General features: G+C 32.5%; 1 non-coding gene across 1 annotated transcript; it reads left to right on the top strand.

The window, feature by feature from the left end:
- Window positions 1-7,774: 7,774 nt before the first annotated feature.
- On the top strand, window positions 7,775-7,853 carry Trnag-ccc (transfer RNA glycine (anticodon CCC)). The gene has a single exon. It is a non-coding gene; the product is annotated as a tRNA-Gly (tRNA).
- The last annotated feature ends 2,427 nt before the right edge of the window (window positions 7,854-10,280 follow it).

The raw sequence follows: 10,280 nt of genomic DNA on the forward strand, positions 1-10,280 counted from the left end.
TTTCCGTAAAAATGAGCTTTTTCAAACTGAGGAGATATTTCTGAGGTATACTGTGAGCATCTGTTTTCTTTTTGTGTTATTTTTATCTGGTCATGTGATTTTGATTTCTTCATGATCCCATTTTTTTATTACTGAATTCGATTTCCACTTGAAATCGTTATGTCAAAATAACATTTGAAATATGTTTGGATATCTCATATTAAAGTTTTAACATTCAAAAGAAAAAAAGTAGGGTAGGAAGTGATAGGTGGGTCACTCCCCAAAACTGAAACATGCGTATGGTTTTTACACTGATCATTAGGGTGGATCGAAAAAAAAAAATTTTTTTTCGAAGTTGTCCACTGAGACTAAACAATTTCATGTGAAATTTCAAGTTGGTCAGAAAAAATCTTTATGCTCCGCAAGGCGTTCTAAAATCGCAAATTGAGCCCAAAAATGCATTTTTTCTTCTTTTCGAATAGATCAGTTTTTAATAACTTTTAAAATCGTCCATGGTGAAAGAAGGTTCCCAATGGGGTAAAATACTATGATGTAAAATAACATCACGGTCTTCATGCGACGCAAGGCGGCCGAAATTCGCACGTTGAATAAACAAATAGATTTTTTCGTCACGAAGGTCTTAATTTTTATAACTTTTAAAATCGAGCACGGGCAGAAAAGCTGCCAATAAATACGTTCTTTAAACTAAAACAAAAATGATTTTAAAAAACCTTGTTATTTTAGCATTTTTTTTTCCTTTTTGGTAGACATAGGCAAAATTTTGAATGTAAGACAAATCACATTCTAAAATACAAGAAACATAACCGTTATAACATGTTATATTTTGATTTCAAATAAATACAAGTAGGGGAATCAAGGGAGATTTGACCCTTTTTTTTTTGTGTGTGTGTGTGTAGAATAGTTAGAAGGAAATAAAAAATATGCATAAATTGATTGCCATTATGCACATTATTATGGCTAAAAATAATAGCATAATTCTAAGTAGAAATGGTACACAAAATTTTATTCCTCAAGTCTGCGTATGCATAGGCGGATTTAGGACTGAGTTCCTGGGGGGGGGGGGGGCAGGATTTTTTTTTTTTTTTTTTGTGCAACATTTTTATTGCCCCCCATTCTCATGTTTTTGTCTGTTTCCTGTGATGCATAAATCCGTGCTTTACTTTTTTGTGTGTCGTTTTCATTAATGTGTGTTTTCATGCTGTCCTTTTCGAATTGTCCTTAAGAGAGGGAGACAGGGAGATACAGGGGGGATATCGAGAGTGACGCAGGGCTCCCTTTTAAGTGGGAAATAGAATATCTCCAATTTTAGGGGGCCGGGGGTTTCTCCCCCGAAGGAAATTTTGTAAAATGGATACAAAATTCTGCATTTTGAAGCCTTATAAAAGTTAATTGGATAGACATAGAAATTAATAACTAGATTAACAGTTGTACAGTATTGTTCAAACTTTGTAAGAAACAGCCATTTTAAGTTTGAAAGAAAAATTAAACTATAGATTTCTCATTACAACCTTTTTTTAATTATAAGTAGTGCAGAAAATTAAAAGGAATAGAGGAAGTGTATCATTTTTTTTCCTGGCTAAACAGATTAACAATATGGTGTAGAAGTAATTGGAGCTCACTTTGCTTAGGATTTTCAAAGACTTATCTAATTATTTTCAAGGTCTCTAGAATAAATAAAATTATTCAACGCACTACATTTGTACTTTTCAGTATGATGTTTTAGTACTTGGTTGTAAATTTTTACAGTCCTGTTCTAACTTTGTAAGAAATAGCTATTTAAAATTTAAAAGAAACCATCGATTTCTCATGACAACAACTTTTCTTCAATTGCAAGTAGTGCAGAAAACGAAAAGAAATAGAAGTAGTGTGTATTTTTTTCCGTGCTAAACAGATAGGCAATATGCAGAAGTAAGATAAAAGCAATCAGTACAAAAAAATTTCTAAAATACTGCATTCGGGATTGAATAAATAGCAAAATATGAAACATGTGAGTCACAAAAATTTATTTCAAATAATATGTTACAAACGTGAGAACCATGATTTTTACATTTTTAATATAGGATGTGACAAGGAGCTTAATGTGACATATTTTGGCATTCCTCCCCCTCTACCATTTGTTAGAAAATTTAAAATTTAAGGTTTGTAGCCACACGTTTTCAAATATTCAAGGTTTTCAAGCACTTAAAAATTAAATTAGTTTTTTCAAGCAATTTCCATTTTTTAAGGAATGAATCATGAATTTTTTTTGGGAGTTAGGGACCCACTTCAAAGAAAGGGCCCTAAGCAATAGTTTGTTTATCTTATAGGCAAATTCGGCCCTGTTTGTAATTCACTCTTACCTGCAGATTTTTGCCTGATTTTTTTGTAATTTTCACGAAAATTCGTCAGTTTTTACGGTTAAAGGATTTTTACGATTTTACAAATCTTTGTTAGGTATTTATAGACTTCTATAAAATTTCAGCAAATTTTTCCAAAACTTTTGATGACTCAATTATTTAGTTTTCAATAATGACAAGGACTTACTCAATTAGACTTAGATGATTATGACTTACCTTACTTTTTAAACAGTATTTATAAAGTAAGTAAAATTGTACTCTCCCTCTAATTAAAAAGATTAATTTAATCAGAACACTCAGATAACTGAAATTTATTCAGTTTGCGATCGTATTTATTTTCTCTTTCTCTCTCTTTAAAAAGAGAGAGAGAGAGAAGGAAAAAAAAAAACTATGTTTTTTAGAATTTCTCAAAAGGCTAATTAATCTACTAACATAAATATTATGCACAAATACTTTAAATGTGGACACAAATCATAACAAGTAGATCGTTCTGTTAGCGCGAATGAGGGGGAGGGAGATTTTTGCCCTTTGCTTTAAGTTCTAATTGGTTAAAATAATAGTCAATTATTATAAGTGTTGCAGCTTAATGTATAGCTCGTTTAGCCTATATTTTCATTCATATACTTGCCCAAATGGTTTTCAGTCCAAAATAGTGAATTTAGACACATTTTCAGCACCCCAGTGACAGCTGTGTTATTTGTATTTAATGTTCGTTTTTCCCCCCCTTTTCTTTCCTCCCATCAGAAAACGACATTCGCTTTTCTCTTCATTTTCATTAAACTATTCAAAAAAGAAAAAGTTATGATTTTTTTGTTTTAAGATTTTGGAAGATGTGTTGTTACTATATAAAGTCGTCCCAAAACTGGGGGAGCACTGCCCCCTATGCCCCCCTCCCTATAAATCCACCCATGCCCTTCTGAACTATTTAAAAAAGAAAAAATAATAAAACTTTTTTTTTAATTCTTGGAAGATGTGTTGTTACTACAAAGTCCTCATAAAACTGGGGGGGCATTGCGCCCCTCTGACCCCCCATAAATCCGCCCATGTGCGTATGAGTCAAATGTCCCTAGAGCTAGGGAGACTTACCTAGCACTTAGGGAGACATGACCCCATTTCATGAATGAATGTTAGAAAACTCATGGGTATTGAAATCAAAACGCAGGTTTTATGGTATTTTTTATTTAAATAAGTGATACTTGAAGTAAATATACAAAATGTTCCCTCTTTAGGTGAAATGTTACATTAAAAAAAAATTAATCTTACTCCGTATCAGCAGGAAGACTCATAGATACGGAAATAAAAAACGCAGGTTTGATGGTGTTTTTTGTTTTAAGTGATACTTGAAGTAAATATACAAAATGTTCACTCTTTAGTTGAAGTGTTACTAGAGATGTAAAATTTCCGTAAATTTTGAAGTGGTGAAAAAAAAAAACGGTTTTTTTTCTGGGGGGTTTTCTGGAAAAAAATGGAAAATTTGATTTTTTATGAATAAAAATATGGTTTCTTAATTTTTCTTGGAACATATTAAGGGTTAAGCATTTATAACATATGCAATCCAGGCATCTTCTTTTTCTGCTTGACAGAAATACAAAGAAAGGTAAGTTTCATTAGAAAAAAATAGCCTTTTTGTTTTATAACCGAGAGCTTTCTTGGTCAAACACGAGAAATAAGTCAAATCGTGATTCAACCAATAATATTGGGTAAGGTGTGTCTACTCATAACAATTAGGTTTTCTATTTTAGATTGCCTTTGAAACTTGAAATAATAATAGCAATCATTGACATTCAAACATGACTGATATCGTTTGAAAGAAAAATAAGTAATGATCCCTCCCTTGCAATGTAACTTTGCTGTCTAAAAAATAAAGCTTTTGAGGTTTGATTTTTTCCAATCCAGTCTAAGTCCAAATCAAAACTAAATTGGTTTTTCTTTATCTTTCCAGCAGAAACCCCAAACCAAAACTGCGTAATGGTTTCTAAAGCTGAACCAATACTCACGCTGGAGTTTCAGTTAACAATACGGTCGTGGTAAGCACAGTAGTAAAAGTAGTCATACCTGCACTTTTGAACAGAATTGAGTTATTGTTACCAAGTTGTTCTCTGTTTCGCATTTTGCTTAATAAATGAAGTGTTTTAGGGTCATTTTATCGGGAACTATTTTTAGAAAAATTCTGAAAAAAAAAAGGACATCTGAATCACACACACACACACACACATACAAATATATGGAAGAACCAAACTTTAAAACGCACTATCTCAGTTTGAGCTCAACTGCAGATTCCACTTCTGTTCTTAGCACGGCAGAGCATGCAATTTTTTTTTTTTTTTTTTTTTTTTTTTTTTTTTTTAAGTGGTGTTTAATTTACTGCTATGTGAATTTATAATAATTAAATTCTGTATTTTTTCAAAACTTTTTATTTTTAAGTTAAAGTTTTGTTCTGTGTTATGTAAAAGTTGGGTTTTGTTCAATGGAATGTAAAAGTTAATAATAAAATAGATATTAAGGTGTCCTTCCCCTCCCCCCCCCCAAAAAAAAAGAAGAAAGAAAGAAGAAACGAAAGTCGATTTTTCAAGTCGCACACCCTCTGATATTTTCCCTTTCAGGTTAAAAAAAAAGTAAAAAAAGTTCGTACAATTTGAACAATGGCAACCCGTGCCGACATGCGCCTGAAAGTGTGAACCAAAACTATGTTCTACACCAAATCGAAAAAATATTTTTTTGGAAGTTTGAAACTTCATGTTTATAAAACGTTGCCTCTAGCCGCACATGTACCACAAAACTATTTATCCAAATCAGAAAATATTTAGGTGTCGAGCAGGCCTAAAATGTATACTTTTTTTCAAAAAATTGATTTAACTTCTCTCTATATTTTTTTAAATGTAAAGTAAATTTTAAGAAGTTATCAAGATAAAAAATATAAACAATAGATTCGATAATAGCGTTAAATAGCAATTTTTGCTCTCTTGCGATATTTAAGTCTCCCAACTGGTACTCAAAATATGGATCTTTTCAATTTTAAGTTAAATTTTTCATTTTAAATACATTATTTTTTTTTTTTATTATTCATTTGCAAATGTTGATTTGAAAATGTGTTCGCTAATAATTTTTGAACTTGATATTTTATTTTTTAAATGTATGTGTAATTTTTTAAAAGGTAAATTTAAAAAAATCAATTTTTTGAAGAAAATTATAAATTTTAGGTCTCTTAAGGGACACCTAAATATTTTTTAATTTGGATAAATAATTTTGTGGTACATGTGGGGCTGTAGAGGCAGTTTTTATTTTATCGACATGAAATTTCGAACAAAAAAAAAACTTATTCAGCCTAGTACACATGGCTGGTTTACACTTTCAGGCGCTAGTCGGCACGGGTAGCCGTTGCTTAAATTATATGAACCTTTTTTTTTTTTTTTTTTTACAGTTTTGATCTAAAAGGAAAAATATAAGAAGATGTGCGACTTGAAAAACCGACTTTCATTTTTTTAGGACACTCTAATAAATATATAAATAAATATATAATTGATATTTTTGAGATAATTTTGTGGAAAACATTTCATTTTTTGGGCAAAAAGCATTAAATGTTGTTTAATCCATATATGCATTTTTTTTTTATCATGCAACAACTTGCATTATCAAAGTTACACTGAATTACACAAACAAGCATACCTATAGGACCTAGTGCCCCTGGCGAAGTTAAGAAATTGCGCCCCCCCCCCACCCCCATCAAGGTCGCTCAGATGGGAAGTCACCGGAGGTCACTGTGACCTCCTTTTTTTTTTGTTGGCGGGTGGGACATTTTGACAGTCTGATTTGGCGAATTAGAATTCTGACTGATTGATTTGATAAATTATATTGTGTTCAAATGAGACTTTTTATGCTTATATTATTTTTATTCTCACGAAAACAAATACTTTTTCGCAAGAAAAACGTTTCGCGACAAAATGTCACATTTCTCCCCGGAGGGGGGGGGGAAGAGGTATCATCCAGTATATAGAAAGCCCTCTGCCACCGCTCCCTCGTACATACAAATCGTGTTAGCTAACTCAGTGAATCGTGAATTTAACGCCACACGTAAAATTACCTCTTTTGTTTTTTGAGAATTAAGGCTTATTTAATTTTTCCCTCTAGCTTTTATACTTGCGAGTTTTTTTTTTTTTTTTTTTGTCAAAGTATCTTTCTACATATGTGGCCATTTTTAAAAAAAAATAATTAAAAAAATAATAATAATATTTTTTTTTTTCAATCGAAATGCCGCTCCTCTTAATGCTGCGCCCCTGGTGACATCCACTCCTGCCAGCCTCTAGGTACGCCACTGGCCCAATATTTTTGCATCCGTGCCTGCAGAAACTATTTCTTCGCGAATTTCAAAGCAGATACTGATTTGTTTATAAAACCATGATACAGTTGAGGTGACATTTTGATTCTACGTGTCGTTAATATCATGGTTGAGCAAAAAAAATTTCTTTCATTTTGCATTTTTTATAAGTGGAAAAATAAATTTAATATTTATTCCTGGATCGAAATGACTCTTTTAAGCACGTCCACACATTTTTTTAAAAACTGTTAATTATTGATTCCATCAAAGGTGGGAATCATCAGGGTTCCATCATTAATGGACTAATTGCAATTACGTTCCCTTGTATTCAAAACGAGTTAGTTAAATGTATTTCGCAGCTGTGGCCACTGACTGACTGACTCCATTATTACTTCTTTAGCAAACAAAAACGCTTTTATTCAAAACTAGCCGCCTTCGGCGACCAGCTGGTTCGCCTTCTTACGCCATTCGCCTTTCTATGCAAGCAGATACCTACGGTGGCTGTTTGGCTAACTTGTCATTTACCTTTTTACTTCAAGTTTGCCGCCTTCGGCGGCTGTTTAAATAAATTTGACAGCAGTATTAATCAATCCATCACTATCTTTTTTTGTGCCATTCACATTTTTAAGCCAAGATTGCCGCTTTCGGCGGCTATCTACTCTTATGATCTATCTCTTAATTTTCCATCTCTATTTATTTTAATCTCCCGCCCATTTCCTAATAAAAACAAAAAGATCACTCAAAAAATCGCTTTTTTTTATTTAAGCAGAGCAAAAAAAAAAAAAAAAAAGTTATCTCCAAAATTCCCCGTCGTGTGCAAAAAGTAGCGTTTGACAAAGAAAAAAAAAATCTCGCTGTTTTTTAAACGACTTCAAAAAGGAGGCGGTTATCAGCTCATACCGTATGTATGTTTTTTTTTTTTTGTCCACTCATAGCGTCTCACCTAGTGAACCGATTTTGATGATTCTTTTTTTAATGGATAGGGGATTTCTCAACTTAGGTCCCATTACTTTGTTTGACCATATTTGTTCTTTAGAAAAAAAGTTATGAGCAAAAAACTAAATTTTATGCAATTTCCCTATTAAATGATTAAAATGATATTGTAGCGAAGTTCGCACTTTGCGTCCGTGGATAATGGTGGCTCAGTGGTAGAGTTCTCGCCTCCCACACGAGCGACCCGGGTTCAAATCCCGACTAGGACATAGTGAAATTTACTAAAATTTCGGTTCTACTGTTTCCCGTGTTTTCACGAATGTTCTATTGATTTCTGTATCTTTCCAAGTCTGGAAAGTTCCAGCATTTTCTCAAGTTGTATATAAGGAAATGTAACGTTCATTCGTGGTTCTGAATAAAGATCTCGAGTTGAGACTAACGAGTATTCGCTTCATTTGGCTTTCACATTGTCTTCGCTATCTTCATCTACGCGACAATAATAAACTCATTGTTATAAAAGTTTGGTGCCATATAACAGTAACATTAAAAGTAATTGTAATGATAATTTTGAATAAAGGCTTTTCTAAAGCAATACAGTGATACAGAGCCGAACTTCTTACTAGGTAACTTCTTACTTTTACTGAAATATCTACATTTACACTAAAAAGAATGAAATAAAAAAAAATTTTGAAAAAAAAAAAAAAAAAATAGAACCGACTTCAAAATTGCTCTAAAAAGGGAAAAATAATTTTATTCTTTAAACACCATCGATAATACTTTTAAACATAATTTTTGAAGTTGGCGCAAAAACAAAAAGTAAAATCCATTGTATCCATGCTTCGTTTATATTTTTATCAAAAAATCATCCAAAGTTAGGAACGAAACATTTATATCATTACTCAAATATGCTGTCATCAATGCGTAATGCATGTGGTAGTGAAGAAACTGGGTCTGGTTAAATTTATAGTTTTAGTTGAATTATGGCTGTGAATGATTTTATCTATCGTTTTTGCGCCAAATTCAAAAATTATGTTTAAAAGTATTATCGATGGTGTTTAAAGAATAAAATTATTTTTCCTGTTTTAGAGCAATTTTAAAGTCGGTTCTATTTTTTTTTTTCAAAAATTTTTTTATTCAAATAAATGCGCAAAAAACTATGAAATGTAACCTAATATAGTAACAGCAAAACGTCCAGCTTGGGCGGGGGGGGGGGGGGAGGGGGAATGGAAATGAAATAAATGCAATCCCTAAATAAAACAAACAAAAAAAAGGGGGGAAAGAAAAAAAGCAAGCGCTGCCGGAAAAACACGTGGTCATCACTTCATAAAATGTAGAAGTAAGCTATATAGGTAAAAAAAAAAAGATTAACATTTGTTTGCGATTAAGATTCCATCCTAAATATCGAATCGAAATCCAAATAGTGACGTCAGAGAAAAAAATGAAGAACGCTTTTCTTCGACCGATGCGTGGAAAGACATAATGTGTTCAGCATTAAAAAAATTGTAAAAAAAAAACTGTTGCGTATTTTTAAGAACTTTTTTCTTTTGAAGAGGGCGAAATGGTTTTACTATTACCAACTTAAATTTTAGAAATGGGGCTTTGATACTTCTCGCAGGATGATATTTAAAAAAAAACAAAACCCAGGAAAAATGCAAATTAAAGGTTTTTTGAAAAATTCATAAAAAATACAAAAATTGCTCTATCTTCAAAATTTTTTCATTCATCATATTTAAAATTAAATCTCCTACTTTATAGTGCAAAAAATATTTGTGTGGTACGATTGGTTCGGGGTCTGTGAGGTAAAAAGTGCAAAAAAAACACATAAAACATTGAATAACTTTTTTTCTAATTAAAATATCAAAAATCGAAGCCCGAGGTGCACATCTTCAGCAAAAATTGCACCTGTATACCAAATTTCATCTTTCTAGGCCTTACCGTTTTCTCGGGATGCGCGCCACACACACACACAAACATCTTATTTTATTACTAGCCGCCTTCGGCGACCAGCTGGTCTGCCTTTTTACGCAATTCGCCTTTTGCGTCAGGGTTGCCGCCTTCGGCGGCTGCTTACACAATTTAGCGAAGGTATTTATCAATGTTTTTCTCTATATATCAATATTATCATTCGCCTTTTTACGCCAAGGTTGATCGGCGGCTGCTTAAATAAATTTTGTGTTGAATAAAGTATTTTCTAGATCTACCTCCCGTTATGTCCTTTGGCATATTTTTAAGGGGGGAACGGGAGGCACAAAGGGCATCATACTCTTCATGCAAATTTTGTCGGAAAATAACAAAAAGCATTTCCACATTTATGTGAAACATTGTTTTTTCAAAGTCATTGTGTGTGTTTGTGTGTGGGTTGGGGGAGGTGGGTGTGGGGGGGGAGCTATTGATCCCCCGTTGAAGTTACTCTATTTCTTACTGTCCATCTACTGTATCCACCTCTATATTTGTCCACCTTTCGTTCTCTCTAATTATCTATCTATACGATCCATGCATATCTACCTCTGATAGTAATTAACAATCCTTTCTATGTACAAAAAAAAAAAAAAAACATTTTTTTGCCCACTTAATATCATCTCTCTATCTATCAAACATAACCACCAATCCCTACAAAAATCATGCAAAAAACCGCGGGCTTTATTTATTTACTTAAAATTACACGCAAAAAAAAGGCTCTATGTTCCCTGTAGTGT

The sequence above is a fragment of the Uloborus diversus genome, chromosome 3 (assembly GCF_026930045.1).
Source record: "Uloborus diversus isolate 005 chromosome 3, Udiv.v.3.1, whole genome shotgun sequence".
In the NCBI taxonomy this organism is placed as follows: Eukaryota; Metazoa; Arthropoda; class Arachnida; order Araneae; family Uloboridae; genus Uloborus; species Uloborus diversus.